The 13,630-nt window shown below is 51.2% G+C and overlaps 1 non-coding gene across 1 annotated transcript; it reads right to left on the bottom strand.

Moving 5' to 3' along the window:
- Nucleotides 1-12,262: 12,262 nt before the first annotated feature.
- Trnai-uau lies at nucleotides 12,263-12,355 on the bottom strand. Its single transcript is given in 2 exon segments — nucleotides 12,263-12,298; nucleotides 12,318-12,355. It is a non-coding gene; the product is annotated as a tRNA-Ile (tRNA).
- Nucleotides 12,356-13,630: the final 1,275 nt, after the last annotated feature.

The following is a 13,630-nucleotide window of genomic DNA, read 5'->3' as shown; positions in this document are numbered from 1 at the left end:
AGAAAGAGAAAGAAAGAGGGAGGAGAGAGAGAGAGGAGGAGGAAGGAAGGGAGAAAGAAAGAAAGAAAGAAAGAAAGAAAGAAAGAAAGAAAGAAAGAAAGAAAGAAAAGAAAGAAAGAAAAGAAAAGAAACAAAAGAAAGAAAGAAAGAAAGAAAGAAAGAAAGAAAGAAAGAAAGAAAGAGGGAGGAGAGAGAGAGGAGGAAGGGAGAAAGAAAGAAAGAAAGAAAGAAAGAAAGAAAGAAAGAAAAGAAAAGAAAAGAAAAGAAAAGAGAAAGAAAGAAATGTTGCAATGTTTGGCACTGAGTTTTTTTAAAAGTCTGTTACAATAGCCTGTTCTCTTGAGAGCATATTTTCTAGATTCCTGCATCTGACTCCCTGGGTGTGACCATGAAGTTTTATGTAATAGATACCCAGGCCAGAAAAGGATGCTCTTGGTCCTCTCCTATCCATGGGGATAGCGGATGGTGGGAAGGGAACTAGGAGGGAGGGGAGCCAGACAAGCACATCTGGCCTGCTGGGCTCTCCCTGGAGAAGGTCCACCTTCCTGGCCTCCCTTGGAACTGTGGAAAGAAAGCAGAAGATTCCCAGCTGCTCCAAGCCACCCTGGCCTCTGCCTGTGACCACAGCGCTCCAGAGCAGGGCAGGGGAGCCTCAGAAACAGCTTTCACAAGCGAGCTTCGACTCCCACGAGGCCCAACTGCAGAGCTGTGGACACAGCAGTCCATCAAGGGAACTCCACAGGCAACAAGAGACCTGGGTTCAGTGGGGTTTCAAACATCCAGGAGGGACTGGACCATGGGTTATGTAAACTCAGTTCCAGTACATCCGTGGTCAGGGGTGAGAACAGTTCTGGAAATCAGCAGTCGCCACACCCCGAAGTCCCAGCTCCTTCCTCTTGCCAGCTGTCACTCAGCTGTCCCTGTCTGCCCACACATCCTAACACCGGCTCAGTGAGAAAGTAACCCAAGAGCTCAGCACTTTTATGTCAGAGAGTTAAGATTGCTTTGTGGGACGCCGGGCGTGGTGGCACATGCCTTTAATCCCAGCACTCGGGAGGCAGAGGCAGGCGGATTTCTGAGTTCGAGGCCAGCCTGGTCTACAGAGTGAGTTCCAGGACAGCCAGGGCTATACAGAGAAACCCTGTCTCAAAAAAGAAAGAAAGAAAAGAAAGAAAAAAAAAGATTGCTTCGTGGGACAGGCTAAGTTGTCCCATGACGTCTAAATCACATTGACCACTTAATTGTTTTTCTCACTGATCATTATGTAGAAGTTGGAAGAAAGGCCAGTTTGGTTACAAACTAATAAATAAGGAAATTTCTTTTTTTTCTCTGCATAGATGAAGTGTGAATTAAATTTTCCAGCCCTGTTGCATCCTCCCACTGAATGAAATGCCCAAAGATCTCCCGCTGGTCTGTCCAACTGAAAACAATGACCTCAATAGAGGGTAAGCCCTGTCCTTCTGGATGCCAGACTACCTCCTCCCTGGGGGAGGAACACAGGCGGTGGCAGGAAAGGACATGGTCACCCTTCATCCTGAAAACTCACACACCAGAGCCTATCCCCCTAAGCCGATCTGTGCAGATTTCGTTGTTTTGTTTTTGAAACACAGGACGGGGGTTTCATTCTCCTTCCAAGCCCCTTTCTTCCCGAGCGCGTAGCATCCCTCCTTCCTCTGGCCCCTTCCTGCCTGGGAACACGGAGAGCAACTGAGAGAAAGCTCTCTCTCTTCTCAAGCCCTAGCCATTGCGTCTTGTGAGGAGGGCAATGCTGCCCCCTGCTGGCTCCAGGATGAGAAACAGCCCACAGGGGCAACCAGGTTCCTCCCGTTTCCCTGTTGAATGGAGCCTTGTTCCCTTTTCCAAAACAGCTTCTGGCCTGTCTGGACTTGGTTATCTGGATAGAAGACCGAAGAATCATCATCCTTTCCCCCAACCATTGGGAACTTTATTTGACCTTCAGTGTTGTTTTCATCCGCATGACTGCAGAGTCTGTGCAGGTGAGATTGGGGACATTGGCCCCTAAAGAAGAGTTCATTCAGTGACTTTTAATTTTCATTGTTTCCTAGACAGCACGGGTACGGCACAGAATGTTCTTTATTCCTAATAGTCTGGATACATTTGGTAATCCTGGTTTCTATGATCACATTGGGGTCTCCTTCAGATTAAATCCCCAAACTCTTTGCAAGGTGAGATCCTCCAAGCCCACTCACTGTTAGAAGGGAGGAAGGGGGAGAGAGAGAAAGAGAAAGGGAGGGAGAGGGGAGGTGTATAATGAGGTGAAAGGGGGCGAGTGTGGAGATGTCTGTTCTAGTGAACACCAACAGTCAACACAGTCTAGAATCACCTGAAAGGGTCTTGATCGAGGGATTGTCTTTATCCCGTTGGTCTGTGAACACGTCTGTGAGGGACTGTATTGCGTGTCTTCATTGATGTGCTAGGGCCTAGCCCGCTGTGACTGGCATCGTTTCCTAGGCAAGTGGTCCTGGACTGGATAATAAAGCGATGGAGCATGAGCCAATGAGTGAGCCAGGAAGCAACATTCCTCCACAACTGCGGCTCCAGGTTCTTCCCTTGAGTTTCCCTGACCTCCCTCAGTGACGGATTGTGACCTACAAGTGGGAGCCAAGGAAGCCCTTTCTTCTCCAAGGTGCCTTTGGTCTTGGCGTTCCATGCCAGCCATAGGAAGCCAAGCTGAGGACAATATCAGATTAGAACCTTCAGGGGAATTCTTCCCTTCCATTGAGTCTTTCAGGGATCTTTCAGAGAGGTGTTAAGTGTGGAGCCACCTCCCGGAGGCCCTGGCCATCCTCTTTGTAGCATTTGCTACATTATACAGGTGTGGTGGTTTGAATAGTCATGGCCCAATAGATTCGTGTGCTTGAATGCTTGGCCCATAGGGACTGGCACTATGAGAAGATGTGGTCTTGCTGGAGTAGGTGTGGCCTTGTTGGAGGAAGTGGGATTTGAGGCCACATATGCTCAAGTCGTGCCCAGTGTGATACAATCTCCTTCTGCTGCCCGTGGATCAAGATGTAGGACTCTCGGCTCCTCCAGCTCCATGTCTACCTGGACATTGCCGTACATCCCACAATGATGATAATGAACTGAACCTCTGAAACTGCAAGCCAGCCCCAATGAACTACTTTTATTTTAAGAGTTGCCTTGAGTGGTGGTGCACGCCTTTAATCCCAGCACTCGGGAGGTAGAGGCAGGTGGATTTCTGAGTTCGAGGCCAGCCTGGTCTCCAAAGTGAGTTCCAGGACAGCCAGGGCTCTACAGAGAAATCCTGTCTCGAAAAAACAAAAAAACAAAAAACAAAAAAAAAGAAGAAGAAGAAGAAGAGGAGGAAGAAAGAAAGAAAGAAAGAAAGAAAGAAAGAAAGAAAGAAAGAAAGAAAGAAAGAAAGAAGAAAAGAAAATAGAGAGAGAGAGAGTTGCCTTGGGGGCTGGTAGGATGGCTCAGCAGTTAAGAGCAGAGGCTGCTCTTCCAGAGGTCCTGCGTTCACTTCCCAGCAACCACATGATGATTTGCAACCATCTATAGGGGGATCTGATGCCCTCTTCTGGCAGGCAGATGTATATGCAGCATAGCACTCATACATTAAATAAAGTTGAGAGAGAAAGGGGGCAGGCCTTGGTCATGGTGTCTCTTCACAGCAACGGAACCCAAACTAGGACAACAGGTGAAAAATTGATACCCAAGCAAGAACAGCATTCAATCTGATGTCCCATGACTCCCACGGCTAGTGATGTCTCAGGGCTAGCCAAGAGCTCGGAGCTCAGAACAGTGATCTGCTAAGGAAAAGTCATATTTATTGTTATTTGGGGTTTTTTTTCCTGTTTTTATTTTTTAAAGACAGATCACGTGGAACTCACGCTGGCCTTGAATTTGCCAAAAATGATGTAGAATTTTAATTTAATTTAATTTTTTGGTTAGGGGAGGTGATTTGATTCGAGGCAGGGTGTCTCTATGTCTCCAGCTGAACTCAGAGATCTGCCTGCCAGTGCTGGGACTAAAGGCGTACACAGCCATGCGCAGTTGACCTCAGCCTTTTACAATATTTAGTTCCTTATTTGGAGAGAGGTGTGCAAACGTGTCACAATGCAATCATGAAGGCTAGAGGCCACCTCCGGAGCCAGGTCTCCTCTTTCGTCACGTGAGTCCCAGGACCAAATTCAGATCATGAGTCTTGGCAGCAGGCACATTTACCTGCTGAGCCATCTCACTGGCCCCTGATCTTTAACTTCTGATCTTCCTGCATCTGTCTGAGTACTTAATCTAAGTACCAAGATCACACCATGCCCAGCTTGATGTGGTACTGGGCATCAAAAAACTCAGCCAACTAAGCTACACCCCAGCTCTCCGTGTTTATATATAAATGCAAAAACAAAAACAAAACACACTAACGATATTTATTTCGAACACTGAATTTTGAATCTGTCTTTGCGTTCCCTAGTGAGGGAAAATATCATTTTAAGGGTATGAAGAGATGGCTCAGACGTCAAGGGCACTTGCTATTCTTGCAGAAGGCCTAGATCCAGTTTCCAACATCCACATAGTAGCTCACAACCATCTGGAATCCAGTTCCAGGGGATCTGACACTCTCCTCTGACTTTTACACACACTGTACACACATGGTATATGTATAGATCAATACATGCAAGCAAAACATTCACACACAAAAAAAAATAAAATAGTTGAATCTTTTTTTAAAATGGCATTTTAAATACAAATCAAACATTTGAATTGATTTTAAAACTTTGTATTGAATCCTTGAGTTTCACATCATGTACCCCAGTCCTGCACCATAGCTCCCAGTCCCCTCATTTCTGCCTTCACCCTTGCAACCCCCCCAACAAATAAAACACAAACAACAACAACAACAACAACAAAACCAAGGCATAAAACCATCTCATCGTGGAAGCTGTAGTGTGTCAGTATGTCCTACAGTGTATCCCTCTGTCCGCACATCGTCACTTGCAAATGTTCATTGCAGTGAGTCATTGGTCTGGTTTAAGGTCTCTGGCTTCTGTGACACCATCACTATGGGATCCTCACCAAGCCTCCTCCCAGGTATCCTGCTGTCGCCCTGTGTCATGGAGATCCTGCAGCTGGCCCTTTCACGCATCCCAACCATTTACAGATGGTATAAATTTGGGGGTGGGCTAATTCAGAGCCCTGGATCTGGGCTTGGGTGGGAGCTGAGCTAGCCAGCCCACTGGTTCTCCCTTATCCACACGACCAGGGCAAGCTCTCCAGCTCTGCTCTGGCTAGAGCCGGTCTGTGCCGCCATCTGCAGGAGACAAGGTCTGCTCTCCTACTCTCCTGCTGTCAGGGCTGGCTCACCCACACCCAGCGCCACTGTGCTGCCCAGCCAAGATGTGGGGCCACCCTCCCAAATGCTGCAGCCACTGAGGGACAGGGACAGCTCACCTACCCTTATGATTTCAGGGCCAGTTCTCCTGATTGCCACAGGTAGTGGTGGTGGGGTAGGGGTCCCCCTCACCCGTGCCACCTCACGGCAGGGCCAGCCCTCCTGGGCTCTAACCCTCGGGTCTGTCTCACTTGCCCTCCGCCCCTCGACCAGGGCCAGCCCTTCTGTGCTGCCCAGGAGAGACGCAGGGCTTGCTCTTCCAAGTGCTGCTGTGGTGAGAGGCAGGGCCAGCTCTGTCCCCACCCCACACCCACCCCACCCCTCTCATGACCCTGAAACCAGATCATCCAACTGCTGCAGACATGTGGTGGGGCCAGCTCTCCTGCACTTTTGCCCTCGGGGCTGGCAAACCTACCTACTTGATCCCCAAGTCAGCTCTGCTGTTCTGTCCCGTTGAGGAACAGGACCCAGTCTCCCGAGGGCTGCAGCTGGCAAGGGACCGGGCTAGCTCTCCTGAACTCATGACCCTGTGGGAGTAGGGTGGAGGTGGCATCTCTGTGTCCATGCCGCCCCACAACAGACGGTCAGCTCTCCCATGCGTATGCCCCTGGGGGCCAGTTCACCTACACTCCTGCCACCAGGATCGGCTTCTCTGTGCTGCCTGGACAAGGCTCAGGGCCTGCTCTCCCAAGGGCTGCTGCATGGGAGAGCTGACCGTCTGGAGAGAAAAAAATTGCTCTTTTCCCAAATGGTAGGTACAGTGAGTATACACATGGGGACCACTCCAGTGTCCCACAAAGACAGCCTGTGGTCAGCTGTGGAGACACAGGGAGAAAATTCGGTCTGTCTTTTCATCTAATTGGGTCCTCAGCACTTGGGACTCTCCTGCCCTGATCTGGTTCTTGTAGCCCCAAGTCTCTGCTTGGCTAAGAGAGTGTGTGGAAGCAGCTCCCTGCTTTTCCTGGTGCTGTGTTTGGGAATGCTGGGAAAACTGGTCTGAGTCCACTTTAAAGATACAGAGGGGCCCCAGGTAGCCCTGCAGGCTGAGGATGAAATCCCCATCAATGGCCTAAGCCCCACTGTAAGGAAGACCTTCTGGGGCGGGGACGCAGCGCCACCGTGTGGCTGCCAGGCGCGGCTTTTCTGAAGGCCCAAAGAAACACTATCCAACTTAAAGCCTGGTGTTCCGGGTCAGGCGGACTTCTTCACTCCCGGCTCCTCTTCGAGCTTGGGCAACTGTAAAACCTTAAGAAGTCCTTACCTCTCCTCCACATCCAGCTCGTGGGCCTCCTGAGTGTAGCGACCAGCTCAGGAGCTGCAGCCTGGGAGCCTGCCCGGCCACACACTTGCAGGCAGGTCCCATGTATCCTGCCTTTGTGAACAGAAACACTTTCTACAGAAGTGTCTCTCAGTTGCACTCCTCCCTAGAACCCAGTGTAAGCCACATTCCAGGTAGACAGTGAGCCCCGTGGCTTGATGCCCAGCACCCCCCTGCTGCGTGAAAACTGGGCAATAATTCTTTATCCAGCTTTAGAGTTTGTGCCCACGCGTTCTCTCTGTATTGTGCTTCTGCTCATCCCTTGTGTGCTGTGGACTTGCTGGCTAGCACCATGGGCCATAATCTCTGAATGATGGGAGATGAACCATTAGCACTTGGATAGATGTGATGTGGGCTCCCACTGGTTGAGACTGGGTTTGGGGAGGTAGCCTTGGATAGTGGGATACTTGCTTTGCAGCTCTGCCTGGCCTCAAACACGTGGCAATGCTCCTGCTTCAGCCTCTCAAAGGGCTGAGTCTATAGGTGTGCCCCACAAACACGGTAGTCTGAGATGACCATGAGTGTACGAAGCAAGAGCTATCGAGGGTGGTGTGGTGTGGGCAACTGCCTGCAACAGTCAGGGCCCAGTGATAGGTAGGTAAGCGGGCAGAGGCCAGCTTAGACGCTCGGGGCCTTCGGAGCCACTGCAGGCGTTTGCACTTTATCGTGCGTTCAAGTGAGAACCGTGAGGTGGAGACTCTCACATGTGTAATTTGGGTTTAGTGTGGAGAAGAGAGTGAGAGGCTAAGAAGTGGTACAGAGTGACAGAGTCTACTGCAGGGGCGGTCAAGATGGCTCCAAGGGAAAGCTTAACACCAGGAGGGACAACTCGAGTTCAATCCTTGGGACTCACATGATAGGAGGGTACCTGCTTCCAAAAGCTGTTCCCGGACCTCTATGTCACACACACACACACACACACACACACACGCACGCACACCCACACACACAGGCACATGCATGCAAACACATACTAAATAAACAAAATATGTATTTTAAAAAGAGTCTGTCCAGGCATGAGGCACACACCTTTAATCCCAGCACTCAGGAGGCAGAAGACAGGTGGATTTCTGTGAGTTCGAGGTCAGCCTTGTCTACATGGAGTTGCAGGACAGCCAGGGCTACCTGGTGAGTGAGGCCTTGCCTCAAAACAAGCAAACCAAGAGTGTCCTGCAGTCGCTCCAAGAGCTCCAAGTCTGACAAGACTGCTGTGTGGGGGGAGCATGAGGACTGCCATCGGACAGGCACACAGGGTTTGACAAGGGTGCGAGGCAGTGAACGGGTACAAAAATGGCCACCTCCTAAACTTTTCAGATAAAACGCAGCCATGTGGGTGAAGGATAAGCCAGGGAAGATCTGGAAAAGCTGTCTCTGAGACCCCTCCCTCAGTGAAGACGGACGGTCAGTGTGCCGCCGGAGAGCTCTCGGTGCGTACCAAAGCATGGGCGTTTAACCTCAGGACAATTTCACAGATCAAAGATTACGGCCATTTTCAGTTAATCCAGAAAGGAATTTGCAATGAGGAATATGAGAGAGAGAGTGTTAGGGGAGCACACACCAGGTATGGTGCGTAGCACTCAAGGCAGATAGGTGAATCTCTGAGTTTGAGGCCAGCCTGGTCTACGATGCCAGTCCAGTACAACCAGGGTTACACAGAGATACCCTGTCTTGAAAACAACAACAACAAAAAGAATCCAAGATCCTGGCAGTAGCAGAGCTTTGTGTGCACAGGCCCTGGATTTGAGCCTCAGGGAAGAAAAGAAAAACCGACTCAGATATCTTCAGATCGGCTGTCTGCCTGCTTCTCTCTAATGGTTGCCCCTCTCCGCCGGGATCTCCCTGGCTTTTCAAGTGCGCCCGCCCGACATGACAGCTTATGGTATAGCACCTCCCTGCCAGAATCAGTTCCAGAGACTCTGAGGCCTGGTGGGAATCCTTGCATTGACTTGTGGTACAGCGGTGAAATCGCTGTCTCCTCTCCACATGGATTTGGATTTTGATTGGAGACTGAGTCCCTTTTGACCCAGGCCCTTGACCTTCTGATCCTCCTCTTTTAACCGCCCAGGTGCTGTGATCACAGCCATGTGCCACTATTCCTGTTTTCTAGGATGCTGGAGGTGACAAACCAAAGGCTCTGTGCAGACTTATCAAGTACAATAGCAACTGAGCGTCCGTCTCCCCTGGAGGGATGTAAGACCCAAGAAATAAGCAAAACTGAGATGACTCAGGAAGCGTCTGGAACGTATAAGCTTCCCAAGGCCCTGTCCATAGCCCAAGGAGTATGACTGCTCAAGAGTAGCCATAACTGCTGAGGGGAGGGGACGGACTCACTGAGCTCCCTGCAGTCTCCCAGAGGGTCCCAGGGCAATAGCTCATTGTCATTCAGGCTGAGGTGGGTGTGGGATGTAAAACCACTCCAGAAAGTTTGGGAAGATAAAGCAAGTCTAGACTCTGAGACTCAGGTGGGCACACACCTGAGGCTTAGGTAACTCCAGCTCCCTGCCAGACTCCTGACTTGAATTATGCACCATGCTTCTCACATAAAAGAAACATGTCCTATGGTCATGTAGGCCCCAAACAGACTTCTCCATTCTAGTGAAGTACCTAGAGGCCCAGAGGGCTTAGCCAATAAGCTTTCCCTTCCCAGACACTCCTTCTGACAAAAAGGTATTTCATCTCAGGCCCACCCTGAGAAGTGGTTATGGTTTACACATCCACTTTTTACCATGACAATAAACTGTTTAGAACCATGGATGGACTCTTTTCATCAAGATCTGCCCTGGGGAGCCATGAAGAAGGCCTTTGCCTACAGAGCCACAGCCTAGTCTCCTGTAGAAGGCCTCTCTGGGCTCCCAGCCACAACTGCCACCAAGCCTGCTAAGGACAATCATCCCCATGGGACAAGCTGGAGCTCCCCTCCCTCGTCCGCCCTCCACTATGGGCTAGACACCTCTCTTCTGCGACTCCCAGGGCCCCTGGATGTCCAAGAGCCTGAGAACCCCTCGGCCTCTGCCTTGTCTCAGGCCCAGGAACCCCTGAACCAGCTCCAGCTTTCCCACCCTGGAGCAGTGCCTCCCTACAGCCCAGCACCCGCCCTGGCATGGGGTAAGCACAGTCAAACTCGCCCTGTGGCAGAGTGGGCAAGGGCCTACAACCCTACTGTACACTTAGTTGCCTCTCAGCCATCCACAGTGCCACAAGGAACCCAGATACACCCACTGGTTTACCAGTGGACTTTGGACCTTTGATGGAATTGTTTATTCTGTTAGTGCCCGGAGGGGAAGCAGACCAAATTTTATCTCCCCAGGGAAACTCACACCATGTTCTGGTCCTAAAAGTTGTTAGAAAAATGGAATGGATTGCCTTAAAGATAAAGCAAGTGGGCTGGAAAAAAATAAAGCAAGAGTTAAGAGTATTGCCTGCTCTTCCAGAGGTCCAGAGTTCAATCCCCAGCAACCACATGGTGGCTCACAACCATCTGTAATAAGCTCCGATGCCCTCTTCTGTCATGCAGTCATACATGCAGATAAACCACTCATATATAGAAAATAAATAAATCATTAAAGAAAATCTTTATGGAGCAGAGCTTGCAAGTCAGAGCTGAGCTTTTACACAGGAGTCCTTCTATGCAGCTGGACCAAGAAATCTTTCAGGGGGTTGTGCTTGCTCGTAGTCACCTTCTGTCACTGTGACAAATACCAGAGAAAAACTCAGCCCAAGGAAGGAAATGGCTCACAGTCGAAGGCTGCTGATTGTGGCTAGCTGGTTTTCATTGCCCTCAGCAGATGGCAAGGTGAGGGCGTGCCGTAGAGGACGGTGCTCAGCTCATGGTGGCCGGGAAACAGGGACATGGTAAGGTCCAGAAGGGCATACCACCAGTGACACACTTCCTCAGCTGTGACACCTTCCAACGCCTCCCTACTTCCCAATGGCTCAGGTAAGAACTACCAACTGACTAAGAGATCTGAGACCCCGCATCCTGTCACTTGCCCCAAACCCATCAGTTAGCAGTCCTGGCTCTGAGGAGATATTTCAAATCTGAGACACAGCAGGCAGTAATGGACTGTGAGGGTCAGAAACTTACACTTGGCAAATCTGATGATTTCTCATGGCCTGCACATTTAAAAGTCACATCTCGTTTGAAAAAAGATTTTTCAGAAAAAAAATTGTTTTGGAAATGCTGGGGGTTTTTTTGTTTGTTTGTTTGTCTTTTTAACTCTTTTTCAGGAATGAAGATAATTTGTACAGCGCAATATCAGTTACTCATTGAAAGAAACACAGTGGGGCTTTCGTGGCCCGTGGGATGGATTTACTAGTAAAAGCATTTCCATGCAAACCCGAGGACCTGAATTCCACGCCGGAGTGTCTCCTCAGAAGGAAAGGCAGACGCTGACTGTCCTCGGTTGTCATCTAGCCCCCGGGTGTGTCTGGTGCCATGCATCTCAATTTTTTTTTTCTTTTAAGTATGTATTTCTAATTTTGTGTGTGTGTGTGTGTGTGTGTTGCTCTTGAGTGCTGGTACCTAAGGAGGTCAGCAGCAGGTCCCCTGGAGCTGACTTAGCTACAGGGAGCAGCCCCATTTGGCTGCTGAGAACTGAATTCCTGGTTCGCAGACAAGAGCAGTGCCCACTTTAAAACACCGAGTCATTTCTCCAGCCCATTTGTTTGTTTGCTTGTTTTAATAAGCAAACCTTTTATTTTCCACAGCGCTTACATTTATTTCCAGGCTCCGAATGGATTTCTTAAGAGGAACTAAGCCTCCCTCCTCCTGAGCTGGAGTTAGTGAGCGGAAGGTATGGGAGGGTGTGGCCCTGAGCGTGAGGATTAAGTGAGCCGAGGGACTCCTGACTTCCCTCTAGGATGGATCTAGAGCTAGCTGAGAAGATAAGAGGCTCTTCTGGTGGCCACCATTCCAGAGTGATAGCAGGGCTTTAGGAAGGGAGAATGGAAATTTCCCGGACATTTGTCCCCAAATGCAAACGCCGGAGGAGGGCAGGGTGCCTTGAACCGGATATGGGGGAGGGCTGCCGAGGCGGGGGGGGGGGGGGGGGGGGGGGGGGGGGGGGGGGGGGGGGGGGGGGGGGGGGGGGGGGGGGGGGGAGCTACGGGGGGGGGGGGAGGGGGCTAATGTCAGGGAATCGAGCAGTTCCCCCACCTAGGGTCCCACACTCCTAGTCCATTTAGTCCTGGGGAGCCACCCGGAAGCAGTGGGTTGGATCCGGGCTCTGGCGGAGGCAGCGGCGGAGGCAGCGGCGGGAGCTACGGGGGTACTCCGCGCTCGCAGGAAGCCGCCCGGCATCAGAGCCTCGGGGACCTCGGTCTGCATCCCAGGTCCTGATGCTGTTTATAAACAGCGGCCTAAGGACCAGGAAGGGTAGTGGGCGGTGGACTGGGTTCCACCGCTGGATGCTGCGCAGTAGCTACAGAGCTGCTCGGAAACCGAGTGCAAAGCTTCACTGTGAGCTGTTTTCCGCTGTGGCTGAGACAGGAAGCGAGGAGACTAAAGGGAGCGTGTAACGTCTTCCTATACAAATATAAAATAACAGTGAAGCCTAGCTCCAAAAGAATCGTGCTCCAGGTGAGGCTCGAACTCACAACCTCGGCATTGCTCTGCATGTACTGCTGTATAAGTACCGCGCGCTAACCGATTGCGCCACTGGAGCTCCGCTGTGGCGGCCTTGCGAAGGCTCTATCAGACCCGGCAAGGCGTCGGTGGAGCATGCGCATCCGCCGCCTGTGGACGCCGCTCGGACCCCAGCCTCCCGCAACTGCGGACCGGACTCAGGGCAACGAGCCAGTGTCCCGGGATGGAAGGATCCGGGGAGAGCCTGAGGGGACGGGCTCGCACGGCCGAGCCTGCGGGGGAGAGGCGGCGTCCTCCGCGAGGCTCCGCTCCGGCTGGCCCAGCCTCCCGCACGCGCAGACGGGCCCGGCAGGGGCGGACAGAGCGACCGCGCGGCTCCCGTCCGCTCCGGGAAGCGAACCCGGATCCCCGGCCCGCCCTTCCGATGGCGCGAGGGTGGGCAGCGGAACCTGGCTGGGCTTCTCATCCCGAGGGTCCTCGGGGGTCCAAGCTGCAGGTGTTTCCCTTCTTCCCATCCTGAATGCTCCAACGTTTAAAAGCAAAAGCGCTAGAAAGCTCCGAATAGGTTTTCTTTCTTAAAGCCAGAAAATCGGAACCCTGGACCGAGGCCCAGATTATGACTCCTGGGCCACACGCACTTTGTGAGCCCTCATTCCTCTTTACAGAACGTAAAAACACCGTGCTTTAAGAAAATACGAGGGGAGAGACTGCCGAGGCGGCTCAGAGGTTTGGAGTTCTGCTCTCGCCGAGAATGCCGGTTCGATCTGACTCACAATCCTCCTTAACTCCAGTTCCAGGGGGATCCACGGCATGCACACATACACGTACATCACTTTAAAAATGAATAAATCTTTTAAAGGGGAAAAAAAATATCAGGAAGGATACTAAGGAAGGAGACGAATGAGGGAGGGAGTGGTAAAGAAGAATTTTGTGCCCTCCAGTCCCCGTTGTGTATCTTGTTTTATAAGCTCGGCAGATAGTGGAGGATCGGTCAGTGTGTGTACATATGTGTACAGATAGTGGTGATCTATCTCAGTGTTTACAGGAAAGGTGGTACCTCAGAAAGGGAACATAAATAGTTTAGGTCCTAAAGAGACTAAGGTTCTCGGGGAGGAAACAAGATGGGGTGATGTTGAGACGGGAACAGGAGGCGGGCGCCAGGACCACAGGAGAAAACTTCCTGAGCCCCGGCAGACTGTCCACCCTTTTCAGACTGCCTCCAGAGAGCGGGAGGAACTGGGAGCCGCATCCAAGGCTCTCACTGGTCTTTATTCGTCTTAAAGGGGCTCAAGTCTCTTGAGTTTCCTTATCTCTAAATCCAGGACTCATGACTGGAGAGTATTTCCCCACATGA

The sequence above is a fragment of the Mus pahari genome, chromosome 18, assembly GCF_900095145.1.
Source record: "Mus pahari chromosome 18, PAHARI_EIJ_v1.1, whole genome shotgun sequence".
Taxonomy (NCBI): Eukaryota; Metazoa; Chordata; class Mammalia; order Rodentia; family Muridae; genus Mus; species Mus pahari.
Note: the sequence above shows the minus strand (reverse complement) of the source record. Positions and strands in the feature narration are given on the sequence as shown.